Consider the following 17,097-nt stretch of genomic DNA (forward strand, 5'->3'; position numbering starts at 1 on the left):
TGCTTGGTTCTCCTCTTCAGAGTCCTCCCTGACTGAGCACAGCAGCATCTTGAGGGAGCAGATGAATGAGGATGAATAGCATCATCTGGGCTGTGAGCATGTTTAACACAGCAGAACACATCCAGTTAGACATTATGGTCCCATTGCCACATACAGAATTGGGGAAAGGTAGAGGCTACAAAGAAGGGAGGGTATTGGGGGATTGAGTTCACATTCCCTCTTTGATTTGTAAGGGGTGAAAATAGAGTTCGGCCCTTTGAAATAGTGAAGTTATCAGTAAACAACATGAAATGCTGGAAAACACAAGTAGATGACAAGTGCTAGTTTGGATTCCTCGGGAATTCATGTTAAGCATAAAAGGTGATGAGAAGTTAATTATGAAAGAGAGTAACTCAAGCGAGCAGTAAACAGTAACCGCAAAATCAAAACAATAAAACACATTCCAGATTTAGACGAGACGTCTGACTCGTGGCTCAAGGCATATTTTTTAGACAAATTACATTCAGTAGAAAATAGTCTGTAATTAAAATAGACCCACTTGGTGGAAATGCAATGATGTCTTGCTATTAAGTTGGTTGGAAACATTAATTCTGGAGTGTTGAACCCTTGTAATCTTAAAAGTACTGTTTACCGTCTTCAGAAAAACACAGACAATTAAAATGTTTCATGGACCCAGCCCATGGTGTTGCTTGATCATGATTTGTGTTAACTTCCCTTCTCACATCTCTGTTATTTTTAACCATATTCGTAGCAAGAGAGGTCTCCATGTTACTATAGCTCAGTGCAGAATAGTTGATGATATGCATTATCATTGCTATTTGGAATATACGTAATACTTCTCCAATACTCACAACTATCAAAGTGTAATGTCTCTATAGAGATAGTTATTATACAGTTATTACAGTTTCAAACATATTACCATTACATTTAGCAGTTTTGTAAAGTTAATGTGTGGTTTTTGGTCAATGAGATGAAAAGCAAAATAATTGTATAAAATGTCCCCAAACTGATCAGTGAGAAATCAGGATTATGGGGAGAAAAGGTCATCACTTTTCTGCTTCCGTCCTCTGAGTTCTGTCATCTGTCTGATGCCAACGTCATAGTAGTCCCCCTTGTGGCCAAAGTGGGAAAAACATATCAGTGCTTCAGCAACTAATCAAGTTGAGGATAGCCTACATTTGAGTAAATACTTACATTGTTTGTTATCCATATCTTAAAATTCTACTGAGGCAAATTACAAACTTAAACATAAAATAACAGTCATAAACGTAAACTCCGAATCCCTTTAACTGTAACTTTGGAACCCACTTCATTCTCCCATGAGAGTGCAGTAAATGTGCGTGCAATCGTGAATCATATGGAGAAACTGATGTTTTAAATGTAGGTTTCAGATATAACTCATCATGAAACCAAAATGGCTTTTGTGGATTTACAAACCCACAACAAAAACACCTTTCTGAGAAGTATTTCTTCCTGTGCCTTACAATAAACCTGCATCCATATATATATATATATCCTGCAACCAGTTGAAATAGTTAACATTACACTCAATCTTAATTGTTACAAAGTAGTAGGCCTACCAGTAAAGTCATTGTTATGATACAACTCGTTCTGTGATTTTGGTTTAGTTCTTTATGTTGAGCTGCAGCCACTGGTAGCTCTGTGTACACGTTCAAATAATAAATCAAAGATCAAATTGTCAATCACTTAGTCCAGACAATGTATTCTACACTCACGCACGCACGCACGCACACACACACACACAGACACACACGAGAGAGAGAGAGAACATTCTGTAACTATCATATAGGACTATATAGGACTATCATATAGGATTAAAAAACAGTCCTCATTACATCATCCTAGAAGTACCTTTAGCCTTATTCCAAAAATGTATTAGATAACAGATTCTGAGGAAAAAGCAATTATACAATGAAATGACCACATCTTCTTGCCCATAGGCTACATAGTTTGGTCATGTTATACAACCACTCTGTTCCTTTGAATGTTTACAAATGCATTCCGTTTGCAGTGCGTGGCCATCATTGACGAGTCTTTCGATCACTCATTTTTAAGTCACATTATGAAACATACCAAAGTTACCTACATGTATTTACCTATGCTTTACAAAGTATTACGCCCGTTTTCACATTGGCAAAATGTTTTCAACTCACTGCATTTATATTTTCAACCCACCCCTTACTATATTTATACATGTGAAACTATAGGATTTAGCTAAACTCATCTAAATTGTTTTACTATAAATTTGAGAAAACCTCTCATATAGACTGCAATGAACTTTTAGCAAATTAAATACACGTACATTTTCTTTTTTTCTCAACACCTATCCCTCCAACCGCATTTTGTTAAATTGTTAACACATTTTCAAACAGGCATAATCCAATAACCTAATAGAGTAAAATTAGATAGAAAATCTAATTCAGTATTTTATTAGCTTTGGACTAATAAAGCCTTATAGGTGGCACTCTATCGACCACAAGACGATTTTCAATTCGATTGTGCCATACAGCAGCCATCAATGCGCAATTTTCGGCTACTGTATGGCTGAAGCAACAGCTTGTTACCTTAAGTGATTTAAATGGTAGGTATAGAATACCAAAGGCATTTTTCTTACATAGAAAGTAGGCTATATTATTTATATGTTATTATTGTTATTTTTTACATTATATTCGTTGTAAATGTAATTACTGTTATTTTTAAATGTGTGTGTGTGTGTGTGTGTGTGTGTGTGTGTGTGTGTGTGTGTGTGTGTGTGTGTGTGTGTGTGTGTGTGTGTGTGTGTGTGTGTGTGTGTGTGTGTGTGTGTGTGTGTGTGTGTGTTATCTTTGCAATGCAAAAGCCTTTCAACAAGTTTGTCTCGTATAGCAGTTTTTATTATCTTTTCAACAGACATTGATGGAAATGAAACAATGAAGTGGTTATTTTATCGCTTGTTTGGTTAACCATGGATGAAATGTTAAGCTATGATAACCGGTGCTGTAATTGATTTGATACTTGATGTTGTGCTCTGAGACCAGGTTGGATACCAACACTACAAACCACTGCCTAGGAAGCCTCTATAGTTTTATATTATCCGGCAGGACCAATTTGAGAGTTTGGACAATATAATGATCCGTTTGCCGTGCACCATTGTTAGAAAAAATAGGCTATGCGCACCCTCAAACAAATGTATCTTATGAACATGCAATGTTTTATATTATCAGTCGTTTTTCTTGACACCCAAACATGTGGCGTATAGATATGAAAATGAATGAGTGTGAACGCTCTCCTGGCAGTCGGCTCCTATCTGCTACTCCCGCGTCGAGCTCCCTGGAGACCTTGGAGAGCGCACCAGGAGAAGAGCGTTGTAAAAACCAAAGTGGGGCACGAGACAAGCTGCGCCACAGCTGGCAAATCATCGATTTGAGCATCAGAAACGGGGAGGGGCGGTTCGTTTACCTGCCACCCTTTCAAAGAAACCCTCCTCTCATGCCGAGTCTCAAATCTAGCACACTCGCGCAGCACACGTTGCTCGCATTTGCGCTCAATCCTGGCTCTCCGAAGTTCAGCTTTGCGCAGTCTTTGCGAGTGCAGTTTTGACGGCTCGTGTGTCCCTCTCAACCGTAGGAATTTCCTGAGCAGTTTTGGATCCGTCAAGGTGGAGCAGACTATATTAGAATTCTGAACTTTTGATGGAAAACAAGAGTCTTCACCGTAACTGCTAACTTTGAAGGTATTGTGACATTTTCTCCTGAATTCATTTTTTCTCTCTTTCAATTCAACAGAACCTGCTTATTTTTTGCTATTTGCTATTTTGTAGGCTACCGACAGACTGGAATGTCCACCTATTTTAAAAATGCAACGTTAGGTGTGATCCTTGAATGAACGGAAGTAGACTTTACAGTAAGCATTTACGTCAGTTGACCAACAGTTTTCAGGCCCTTCTCGATAACCGACTAAAGGCCAAAATGCATCTGAATATAGGCACATTTATGTCTTCTATTTAGAGAAGACAATCTCTACGTTCTGAGTGCATGATTTATGATAGGCTATAGATGTAATGTTAGAATAGGCTATAATATGTAAATGTCTATACTTTTGTGTCGCGTTTAGTTGAGTTGTAAATAATAACTCGGCATATTCCAGACTTAATAGCCACCCATGAATGAGGTTAAACCGATTCATGTATATTGCGCATCTTGAGGGAACGCACCAACTCTGTGCTTCTTTATCTTTTCAGTTCCGTGATGTAGCCTATAGGCTACCTGCAGACTTGGCTAGAAAAATGCATTACATGACCAGTATTTGTTTTGAGTGATGTCTTGGAATAACCACAATAGAAAAACATTATAGTCACCTTTATTGTTATACAACTGTATATAGGCATAGATAACAGTGTCTTTGACAAAATATTTTTTTTTTGTCGCGCCAATTGTTTGACATGCTGTTAGATTAAGTATATACATTCTGAACGTGACAGTATGCATCGCGTGTTAATAACAAGTAGGCTAAGTAGTCTGTTACCCTGTACCAACAGGCCATGATTGCCCCCCCCCCCCTTTTTTTGCCAATAGGTGTTTTATGAAGTCAAGTGATAATCGTTCAAACTTGAGTCTATGCTTATTTTAAGACAGAACTCACACATTCCAATTAATCCATATAGTTTAAGATAGTTATCCAGATAACTTTATATTTTCCAGGATTCAAACAATAGGTGAGTTTTAATAGTCAGAGAACATAGTTATTATACCGTACTACTTATATATCTAACGCTGCACTTTATTGAGAATGGCTTTATAATTGCTTCATAATCAAATGCCTTGTAGCCTAATGGAACTCAAATAATAAATTAAGAAATCAAGTGGATTGCGAACATATTGAATATCCCCTTTTGCAATGGTTGAGTTGACAACATGTATTGCAGCTGATAGTGAGCATATTGGGTAAAAGTAGTAATGATGGCCTTGAGTTTTTGTCTAATTGAGGTTTTTGTAATTTTGCTGATCAGGTGTTTCCATTAAGATCCAGGTGAGTGTGTGTGTAAGGGCAGTTATGGGAAGTTGTAGTGTGCCATTGTGAGATTGTGTGGGCATAGTTGTGTTGTGGTTTTGTTCAGGTTCGACAGTCTCTTTCATATATCTCAGTACGGCTTGGATTCTTGACAAGCCATAATCACTAGCATTGCTGCTGACAAAGATGAATCTGATCTAATTCACTGATCACCAATAGGTAATCAAACTGTCTATTGTCTCAGCCCTGAAAAATGTTATCGTGTCTTTATATCAGCTAATATTAGTAAAATAATGCTAATTGGAAAACATGTATTTATTAAAACAATTATTCCATAGTTACATTTGAAGTAATCTTATAGTTAGGTTGTAAGTATTCTTTTAAAGGAGCAAATATAATATAATATTTCTAACTAGCCTACTAAGCCTATGCAATATGTTATAGAAGAAGTTGATTAGACTAAACTAGAGCGTAAACATTTTGCTTTCCACTGCTGACTGTGTTATAGTCCTGTACGCTGAGAGTCTGATAGTCCTGTATGCTGAGTGCTGAGAGTGTGATAGTCCTGTATGCTGAGAGTGTGATAGTCCTGTATGCTGAGAGTGTGATAGTCCTGTATGCTGAGAGTCTGATAGTCCTGTATGCTGAGAGTGTGATAGTCCTGTATGCTGAGAGTGTGATAGTCCTGTATGCTGAGAGTGTGATAGTCCTTTATGCTGAGAGTGTGATAGTCCTGTATGCTGAGAGTGTGATAGTCCTGTATGCTGATAGTGTGGTAGTCCTGTATGCTGAGAGTGTGGTAGTCCTGTATGCTGAGAGTGTGATAGTCCTTTATGCTGAGAGTGTGATAGTCCTGTAAGCTGAGAGTGTGATAGTCCTTTATGCTGAGAGTGTGATAGTCCTGTATGCTGAGAGTGTGATAGTCCTGTATGCTGAGAGTGTGATAGTCCTGTATGCTGAGAGTGTGGTAGTCCTGTATGCTGAGAGTGTGATAGTCCTGTATGCTGAGAGTGTGATAGTCCTTTATGCTGAGAGTGTGATAGTCCTGTATGCTGAGAGTCTGATAGTCCTGTATGCTGAGAGTGTGATAGTCCTGTATGCTGAGAGTGTGATAGTCCTGTATGCTGAGAGTGTGATAGTCCTGTATGCTGAGAGTGTGATAGTCCTGTATGCTGATAGTGTGGTAGTCCTGTATGCTGAGAGTGTGATAGTCCTGTATGCTGAGAGTGTGATAGTCCTGTATGCTGAGAGTGTGATAGTCCTGTATGCTGAGAGTGTGATAGTCCTGTATGCTGAGAGTGTGATAGTCCTGTATGCTGAGAGTGTGATAGTCCTGTATGCTGATAGTGTGATAGTCCTGTATGCTGAGAGTGTGATAGTCCTGTATGCTGAGAGTGTGATAGTCCTGTATGGTGAGAGTGTGATAGTCCTGTATGCTGAGAGTGTGATAGTCCTTTATGCTGAGAGTGTGATAGTCCTGTATGCTGAGAGTGTGATAGTCCTGTATGCTGAGAGTGTGATAGTCCTGTATGCTGAGAGTGTGATAGTCCTGTATGCTGAGAGTGTGATAGTCCTGTATGCTGAGAGTGTGATAGTCCTGTATGCTGAGAGTGTGGTAGTCCTGTATGCAGAGAGTGTGATAGTCCTGTATGCTGAGAGTGTGATAGTCCTGTATGCTGAGAGTGTGATAGTCCTGTATGCTGAGCGTGTGATAGTCCTGTATGCTGAGAGTGTGGTAGTCCTGTATGCAGAGAGTGTGATAGTCCTGTATGCTGAGAGTGTGATAGTCCTGTATGCTGAGAGTGTGATAGTCCTGTATGCTGAGAGTGTGATAGTCCTGTATGCTGAGAGTGTGATAGTCCTGTATGCTGAGAGTGTGATAGTCCTGTATGCTGAGAGTGTGATAGTCCTGTATGCTGAGAGTGTGATAGTCCTGTATGCTGAGAGTGTGGTAGTCCTGTATGCTGAGAGTGTGATAGTCCTGTATGCTGAGCGTGTGATAGTCCTGTATGCTGAGAGTGTGATAGTCCTGTATGCTGAGAGTGTGATAGTCCTGTATGCTGAGAGTGTGATAGTCCTGTATGCTGAGAGTGTGATAGTCCTGTATGCTGAGAGTGTGATAGTCCTGTATGCTGAGAGTGTGATAGTCCTGTATGCTGAGAGTGTGATAGTCCTGTATGCTGAGCGTGTGATAGTCCTGTAAGCTGAGCGTGTGATAGTCCTGTATGCTGAGAGTGTGATAGTCCTGTATGCTGAGAGTGTGATAGTCCTGTATGCTGAGCGTGTGATAGTCCTGTAAGCTGAGTGTGTGATAGTCCTGCCATTAGTAGTGCTCATGCATTTTTTAAGATGTCAAAGTGGCACAAGCTGGAGGAAACCAGGTTATGGTTTTAATAGAGGTGATTGTATCTTGTCAAATCTCTCACTGTTTGAGGAGCTGTTGTGGTTAATCTGGTCACTATTTCACAGAACAATGTCACAGCCCTTTTCCTGTTTGAGCGACCGTGTCACTTCTTGTAAGTCCTGTTTAAGATGAAAGACTGAACGTTGAACGTTGAGCGCTGCTGTTAGCCCTCTCAGTCTCACTTTCTGCTTACTAAAACCAGTCTTAACACTTAGCTAGCCGTTGTGAAAGTGGCACAAACACACACACACACACACACACACACACACACACACACACACACACACACACACACACACACACACACACACACACACACACACACACACACACACACACACACACACACACACACACACACACACACACACACACACACACACACACACACACACTCCTTGATCTTTTACCCAAATCTGTTACTTAACCTTATTTGACAGGAACGACACAAGTCAGATGGCGAGCACAGTGCTAACAGTCCAGATACCTAACAGGACACAGATCCAATAGTCATGCTCAGAAGAAGCCTATCATTGTGCCGTAACTGTTTCATGTTCACATACCCTTTTGCAAAGTCCTATGACATGTAATAATGACCATAAGGCGATCAATTATCAAGAATAAAAGCAGAAGAAATACCAAGACATTTAACTGCCTGTCTTTGCCTATAGATGTTTTTGAGGTTATCAAAAGTCGGGTTACATTTGTCAGTGCACCAAAATGAAAGTAGCGCACGTCTTTGTTATTGACTGCTCTGTAATAGCAGGAAATCAACCTACTGTTTGAGAACGGTTAGACACATACCTAGGGGATCTCTCCCTCTCCTCTCCACCCTACTCATCTTGGTGGCACTTTTGCCTCACATCGCCAATAATTGCCACCTCATTTGTCAGCATACGGGAGAAGATTCTGAGGGAGCGGAGGCTTTGCAGGCTCAGCTGATAGTTGGCTGCTGCTCTTAACATACAGTACAGAAGACAGGAGTAGGGTGTGCAACTCATAGTGCTCTTTCAGAAGAGGTCCTCACAGCCATTGAACAGAAGTTGTGGTAAGGGATATAGGGTTGGAAGAACATAGTAATAGATACTAACGTACATAATAGGTGGGCGAGAGGAAACAACCTCTTCAGTTCATGTCCTGACCCTAAGAGACCAATTAGGCAGTACAGTACATCATAGAGGTTTCCTCTTTGCTACTGAGGTGGAACTTCTCCTCAAGAACACATGATGAAGGCTCAATGACACTCAACAACACTGACACTTGAAATGATTCACTCAAGCTTCTTGCAGTTGTAGCTTGTTTTTGAAGAAGAAAAAAAGATGTGGACTCTAAATGGTTAGGGTGTAGCTAACCGAGTCTGGGGCTTGTTCAAAATACCTCCTACGAAGATCTCTACATTATTACAATTCATACAGCCAAGTACTTGGAGAGTTTCGAGTTGGGTTGTGTCTCGGTGTGCTGAGACTGATATCTAGGGTAAAACCATTAATCGTCTTTACCACCCTCGATAATTAGCACTGTAGAAATAACAGCTCAGCAAACAGTGAAATTATACCTGTGGTAGGGAGCAGAGTAAATACCTGTTTAGCTGCCAGCAAATGCATTTATTAGACTGTCGCCAGTAAATAAGAGGCCTGTCTCGTTTTTTGATGTGTGGCTCTTTGGGGATTCCACCTCCTCTGAAATAGGTCTGTTATGATTGCTAATAGAGAACAAAGGTAACAATGAATCTGAGACGTTTTGATGACATGCTGCAACCAGTTTTGGTAAAAGGTCTTTGTCTTAATAGGGATTGTTTACACATTCCAGGGCTCAGTGTCAAAAATGTAAAAAGGCCTGACAATTACAGACATACCACCCTGGATGCGTGCTTGTATGCAACTGCAGTTACAGCACATTTTGCCATGATCTGAGACTCCTTTAAAAGGGGGATATGTTGCCCCAGCATGTTGAAAACAATTTACTTTGGCATATGCTTTGCATACTGTTGATCCAGATTCCTTGGCTTAACGATAAAAGCTTGCATTGTTTCTGGTCCTCACAATCAGCACTGTTCGGTTAAACGGGGAGCCTGTCTTTCCACAGAGATAAATAACCAAAGTCTGTCATGTCGTTTCTGTCACGGTTTGGCAAAATGACATTTCTGTAAAAAATATTGAATTGTTTGCATGCTTCACGGCACCATAACAAACACATTTTAAAATGCATGTTGACTGATACCTTGAACTTTTTATAATTCAAAGCACCTTATTTCAGGCCCAACATATGTTTTGATTTCTTGAAAAAAATGCGATTGTGTTTTATTTTTATGCTTGTCATTATCCGATCTGTGTAGGTTTTCCTGAATCCTTTGTTCAGATAATTCAACAAAAAAGGAACCGAGTGCTTTGGTGGAATTTGCCTCCTGCTAAGATCAGGTTGTTAATACCCACCCACATACTCCGATGAAACATTTTCAACCGATACTGTATTCTCTTGTACACACAAACACAACCTCAACCATCCCCTTGTCAAATGTTTTGTACAGTGGTGGATGATGAATCCTTTGACTGCAGATTAAATGTGCAGAGGAAAATATGTAGATAAAACTGCATTGACAAGTTTGCATTCCTTATCCAATGCTCCCACCCAGGCCTATGGAATGGTTTGCTCAGTAGCCTGTCTGTGTACTGGGCATAGTAAACATTTGTATCACCTGCCCACATTCACTTAACCCTCTTAAGAGTTCTCCTGCACCAACAATAGTTTTGTCCTTTCGTATATCCTCCACAGCAGAGTATATGGCATCCTTTGCACCATCTTTAGCCTCCCCCTCACTGTGTAGCTTAACAACAAAGTGTGGACAAAGCCATCTTCAGTGTTGCTTTCCGAAACACACAACCCTGTCTCTCTAGCTATTAATTGTTGATGTGTTGCAATCCACGAGGCAGAAATTAGAGTTCTAATTATTCAGTCATGTGATGAGCACTGGCCCTGCAACCAGTGACAGAAAAGTCATTTCCAAGGCCCTGAAACTGATGCTAGTTGATTGTTCTATGACTAATTTGTTTTATAATTCAATAAAAGTGAAGGGGGATCAACAAGCCGATACAGGGTCCTCTCACCAGCCTTGGGGACACAATCATTTGTTTTGAATCATTAATAAAGATTCCTGTGGGCCAGCTCTGGCCCTGTGTTAATCATGGCCCGGTCGTCGTCGTGGCACCACTGTCGCTACGGCTGCTGTGGCTCGGGACAGTGTTCTTGACCTTATGATGCATATAGGCCCAGACAGACACAGAGCCGAGACCAGCTCACTCTCGGATACTGAGAAACCTGTGTTTCCGTGTGTGGGGGGACAGTGCACACCACACATCGTCCTAGCGGTGGGCGTCAGAGGTCCGTTCCTGTGAGGCAAAATAGTATATTTTGCAAAAGCGTGCGGCTTCTCAAAATCGCCACCATCTCATTTCTGTTACTCTTTGATGCCGGCGTCTACGACTTGACGCATACCGTGAGGCCTGTTCAGAGGAAAGTGAAAAGGTCTTCCAGTAAGTGGGCGGGGGCGTCGTCCGGTTCTACTTTGGACATTGGTGTTCATTTGAATCTCACTCTCCTTCTCCGACGATGACACAACAATGCCAAATCAGAAACCTTCTTTCACTTTTAATTCAAAAACATACTGACTATGAGGGTCTAATAGAGAGCCTACAACTCGTTCAGTTTAAAGAACACTATCCAGGTCGCAATTGTAAATGAGAACTTGTTCTCAACTTGCCTACCTGGTTAAATAAAGGTGAAATAAAAAATAAAAATAAATTGCTGATATGAAATATCTTGCACATTCAGGTTCACTGCTTAACGACTGAGTACTCAAAGGATCTGTCTGTTTCTCACTAATGTCTTTTTAGTAATAGTTTATTTGTATATGTGGCACGCCATGCAGTACTGCTGGAAATGTCCCTTCAATTAAAACAATTTGCACCGGACATTGGTTTGCTGTCTACACACTCTCAATGCAAACACATTCTTGCAAATACCTACTACTGTATAAACAATACCTCATTAGTGGAGAGGGAATTTGTGCATGTACTATAATAATGTTTTGACACATTCACACCAATATTAATAATACACATATGATTGAATTCCTCATTGGCTTATTAGTGCCTTCTTATTGTATGTGCTTTCATATTTCCCAGATCCTACACAGTAAACTGAGGTCTGCACTGACAGCATTACCCCATGCTGTGAGTATTCACACACTGCTAAGAAGCAGACAGACTCAATTGTATTAGATAATCCAAATAATCATATTAATGCCCATTAAAGTGGTGAGCATGAAGACATCACAACACCTACATACTGTGTGTGATGACGTGCTCGACGTCTGGGACAACAAAGAAGCCGCGTCGTCCGAGACGCTAAGCCAACATTGCAGCGTTCGCTCATGCCACTTTCTTTCGCAGGATGTTAAAGAGTAGATTATAAACGGGTTGTTAAAACTGACCTCGTACTTCATTTCTCTCCATTATTTAACAAGGGACTTCATGAATATTTGATGTGATGGTATAGTGAGGGTCAAAGAAGGGGCTACAATATGGCAATAACTGTAAGGTTATATAATATGGTGGTGCAAAAGATGGCAAAGCTGACAGCACACTAGAAGGGATCATGAGTAGGTGTTGTAAAATATTGTAACTAAATCATATGGCTCAAGTATTACACTGTTTAACAGAGGTATATCTTTAAAGACATTCATTGAGTTGACATCGTATATTTTATTGAAGATGTGAATGTCAAACCACTGCTTCATAATAAGGAGCTCAGCTATAACATCACCCATCTCTTACAAACATGTAATAACAGATATGCCTTGGCCCTGGTAAATCTATCACAATAGTGTGTTTGTAATCAGCTGGTATTGATAGAGGCCTTTCAGTGTGAAAAATATTTTTTTCTCTCTGATACAAAAACCTATATGTTAATTGATAATCAGTACTGTTGATTCAGTGGTGCAGTCAGTGCAAATCTGTGCCCTTCTGGATGTCAGAGGGTTTTCACAGCCATGTTTGTGCCAAAGTCGCTGGCAGTGGCAGCACCTGTTGGCAGTGCCAGAACCTGGCTGGCAGGGTTATCAATGCTCTCTGATGGTCTCCCACAATCACAGTGGAAATGACAGCGGCTGCTTGCGTCACGGCAGATAACAATTTGCCCGACTACAGCTCGCATTCGCTGTTATTTCTATCTCCATGCCCACTCTGACAGATATGAAAACGTACACCCAACCAAATGTACAGAAAGTGTCATGTGTTGTGATAATAAACATCTGATGTATTTGGCTTTGAATATTCCCAATGTGTTAAATAAAACCTTGACCCTGCTATTACAGGTGATATCATGTGAAATGAGCAACGGATTTGACCCAAAAACATTGATAGTTGTTCTTGTACATTTTACTACATCAACAGCAGTAACACTGTAATAACATAGTAATAGCCCCAGAATATCGCCTTTTCCTTTTCATCTCTATTATCATGCACCTTACTTGATTAAAACAAAGTAATACTGCAGTACTCTGTTGATGAATGCAGTATGAATTTAGCAGTTTAGACCGTTTTTACATCTCTGTACAACCCAACATTTTATAGATAGGCTACTAAGTTTATTGAATTGTGACATACACCTGACTAGTTTGAACCTCAGACAGTAAAGTTTTAACATTGGAGTATACAGTATGGGTTTCCAGTGACAGGCCACAGACATGGGACAGCATCACGTATCGGCAGCACAGACTCACTGCTTTGAAAGTGACTGACATTCAGTTAGGTGTTGTTGTTTACTCAAGGCAGTGTTCTACCTCAACTTGATACCGCTGAATCTTACCTTGCTCTGTTTACTTCCGGCTCCAAAGTTTTTCAGCAATACATTCATTTTGAATACAATGACTCGGGTGCTCTTTCTATCAAAAAACATCAAACACTCACATTTGTATACGATAAAGAGGTTATCTGCTGGGTCAATCCTTACAAATCTTGAACACCATAAAGTAACACCTTCTTGGCTTAAAATGCCGTAAACAGGTATTAACTAAGAGTTTCCCTGAGCTCAAGATGTCTCATCTCTAGGAATCATTTCTCAGAAATTTAAGAGAAACCCTCTTTTGAAGAGTTGGACTTTTTATGACAAATCTTTTCCCCTCAGATATCTCCTTCTGCTCGCCTCTATGTGTGTTATTGACAAAACAACAGGTTTTTTTTGTGTGGGAGGAGATTTATGATTTGGCTTAACATTTCTGGGAGCTATAGGCCATACCATGGTTTATGACTAAATACTACAATATATATACACAACATTTTGTTTCTATATGCAGCATTTCCTCTGTGTTTTACCAAAGAGGTAGGCAATCACTGCATATTTAGAGTTTGTGTTTATGGTTTGCAAGGTATTAATGCATCCTGTTTTGGTTGGTTTCCTTTTTAGCTTTTTTTTTCTGAGTCCTGAATGCCTTGTTTTCATGTTGTGTTGACAACATGCCTGATATACTGTACCTAATATCTTGGTCTGTCTCTGAAAGTATTTGCACCCACATTTGTTTTTGTTTATTGTCCCCTGCTGACAATCTTTTCATGTAGAATAGTATTTTATCTCAGGGTATGCAGGATAACTGTAATGATGTACATTCTTTGATTCTGTGTGACAATTGATGTTATCTCTACGTTGTTTGTACAGACACATGTTTTATAGCAGTTCTGTGCTGTGCACATTCCCATTTGAGCGAGAATAATTGTGTTGTGATGTATATAGTAATAGACAGCAACATTGCTTTCCGTTATAGACAATACTTTGTTCAACAGAAGTTGTAAGGCACCTACCTTGACAGTGATGTCCTTGAGGTGCGCCTCTAGGGTCTTGGGAAGGTCGCACTCTCTCCCGTGCAAGGTTAGGACAGTGTCATATTTGTGGTCAGGGAAAGTCAGTACCGTAATCCAATCTTTTTAGTAGTAGAGGTTTGGCTATGCTCTCTATTGCGTTGTCACCCGTGTAGGGCTGCCCGTAGCATGTGTGCAATGAATGCACTGTGTACATAACCTATTTTAGAAAGGCACCAGAACATCTTTTGCTCACCACTCTCTACTTCTATGATGTGTGCTGTAGCAATAAGACATATTCAGCCTGTGAGACACCTCTAAGTGATATGCAAACACAGTTAACAGGCTTGTGTTCACACCTAACAGATTGAATCTCTTTTCAATAATCCTAATATCAGATTCTGGCATTATTATTGTAGGCTATTATTCATCTCTATTATGGGAAAAGTTCAGGAAAATAATAGTAACCATGTAATAAACAAACAGCCTATTATTATTCGGGATACCAATTTTGTTTGTTTGTTTATTTATTTGTATGCACAATAAGAATAGTTTACGGGTCGAGTAGGCTACTCAGGACTGACGTAGATCAATAGCCAAAACGGCATGGGAGTTATTCTATTGTGCTCTCTCAGATAGCATTTCAGTGATGTCCGGTTTATATCGGCCTATTTTAACAATTTCCACATGGTCCTCCTGTAGGCTATATAATGTCCATTCGCATAGCATCTCGAATATGTATAGCCTATGCGCGCCTCTGTGTGTGTGTATGTGCATGTGTGTGTGTGTGTGTGTGTGTGTGTGTGTTATTCAGTAATAAATGCAGAACCGCCTCACTCTAATCAAGCTGATTAAAAATTCCTGCGCGCACAGCCGGAAATCGCACCATCCTCTGTTTTCTTTGCACTTTTTACTTTATTTTAGGTTCTACACTCCGCCAGGACATCGGCTGTCGCGAGTGGCTGCCTTCAACACTCGACATGCGGGTTAAATCGTCTTGTTTTAGGGGTATTTTCTTTTGAAATGAGGAGGAGAAAGGGAAAGCACAGGCAGCACCAGCAAGGGGAGTGATGAGTCAATACAACTCATAATTTAATGGGGACACAGAAGGGGAAAGCGAGAAAGAAAGAAGAGCTCCCGTCCGGACGCAAATCAAACCAACAGAAAGAACACATATCGCAAGCAGCTGTTATGCATCCATAGCAAGCCTTAACTCGACATTGGAAAGTAAATCGCACTTTTTAACATGGGTGTGCATATCGTTGCGCCATCGTCTCTACATGAGATAGCAGATCATTGTCGATAAAAAAAATTCTAGAGAAGCCGAATTGATTGAATACACGTTATTTTTGTATGCGTTTATACATCAGGATTGTTCGCGACTGGTAGAAATAACAGATTTCATCACAGCTTAACACTATCCGATGTTCTATTCACGACTGACTGATAATCGTGGTGGATACGTTGTGTTAACTCGTTGCACTTGTAACCGATGGACTATGCTCGAGACAGTTATCCAGTTTATTGTATCAGGTGTTATTTTCCTCCGCTACTTCTAATAAGACGTAAGAATTACTATTTTTCCAGTGAACAAATAATTCGATTTATTTAGGCTATACTGTACAGACTTAATTCACTACCAATGTTATCGTATCCCAGTCTGTCTCGACGTCTTCTTTTATATAGATGTGGGTTGCTCTTTTGTATATCAACCTTTCATCTCTCAAAAGAAGAACACATTTCTGTAGAGGACCTATCATTTAAACCTAGAAAGCATCAGACATTGAAGTTTTCTTTCCCTTGACAAAACTTGAAGAAGGCATCGTTCACCAAGACTGCATTATATGCTTTCGAGTTTTGAAGTGCTGAGTTTCAGGTTGGTTTGTCCTAAATGTAACTTAACTTGTGTTTTGCACTCTTGCTTGTCTTTTTTAAAGGTCATTCAGAAATCCTGCCCTGGACCTCCACCATATCCGGGTCTGGATTCTGTTGCCCCCCCCTATTTAAACAATTAGTTGCTTCATTGCATATCATGAATGAGATAGTTCATGATCATTTCTGCTCTGGTGGGAAGGTGGGGGTACATTATTTTGACCTGTTCAGTTTTTGTTGAAATATATTTTTTAAACTTTCTATTGCACAATGTAAACACTGTATAATAACCCAACGGAATGTAGCCTTATTTTTTTTATTTAAAAAATGAAACACCATAACAGATACTTATTCAAATGTTGCTAAGCAAATGGTGTGTATTAGGTGTTTAACCCTGTCATTCAGTTGTGGAGAGACTGTCAAGGTGTTGATTGTGTGCTTCCTGCAGTCGGTGGCTGTGTATGCTGTCGGCAGGTAGCCTAGTGGTTGGAGTGTTGGGCCAGTAACCAAAAGGTTGCTTTATCGAATCCCCAAGCTGACAAAGTAAAAATCTGTCATTCTGCCCCTGAACAAGGCAGTTAACCCACTGTTCCCCGGTAGGTTGTCTTTGTAGATAAGAACTCGTTCTTAACTCACTTGCCTGGTTAAATAAAAATTCAAATGTGTTTTCAATAATCAGGTGTTTCTGGCATGTCAGACTTCACCTTATCCTCTGTCCATTCTTTTTTCTGATTGCACTTTTAATTTCTGATAGATTCAAAGGTATAAAAAGTGAGCATTCTTTCCAATGGTACTGCTTTCATTTAGTTTTACCTCACATTTTGTAGTCTTCTCTTAAATTTAAAGAGACCTCCCACACAATTCTTCTTCCTCATATCATGTCCTGTTTCGGCACATGTGATACAACTCTGTCATAACAATGTTCTTCAGGTCCTTTGCCTTTTCATGCTTTTTTCCCAT

The 17,097-nt window shown here is 40.0% G+C and overlaps 1 protein-coding gene across 14 annotated transcripts in view; it reads left to right on the plus strand.

The window, feature by feature from the left end:
* The first annotated feature begins 3,343 nt into the window (after positions 1-3,343).
* The window catches only part of LOC118367597 (DNA-binding protein SATB1), a 59,555-nt gene continuing 45,801 nt past the window's right edge, over positions 3,344-17,097 (plus strand). For 4 of the 14 annotated variants that reach the window (XM_052494239.1, XM_052494244.1, XM_052494249.1 and 1 more), the window contains exon 1: positions 3,349-3,733. The gene's annotated coding sequence lies outside the window, so the exon portion shown is untranslated. Of the gene's footprint in view, positions 3,734-15,105; positions 16,142-16,585; positions 16,734-17,097 lie in introns of those variants that run through there. The other 10 variants (XM_052494243.1, XM_052494248.1, XM_052494251.1 and 7 more) reach the window with 6 other exon arrangements.

The sequence above is a fragment of the Oncorhynchus keta genome, chromosome 34, assembly GCF_023373465.1.
Source record: "Oncorhynchus keta strain PuntledgeMale-10-30-2019 chromosome 34, Oket_V2, whole genome shotgun sequence".
Taxonomy (NCBI): domain Eukaryota; kingdom Metazoa; phylum Chordata; class Actinopteri; order Salmoniformes; family Salmonidae; genus Oncorhynchus; species Oncorhynchus keta.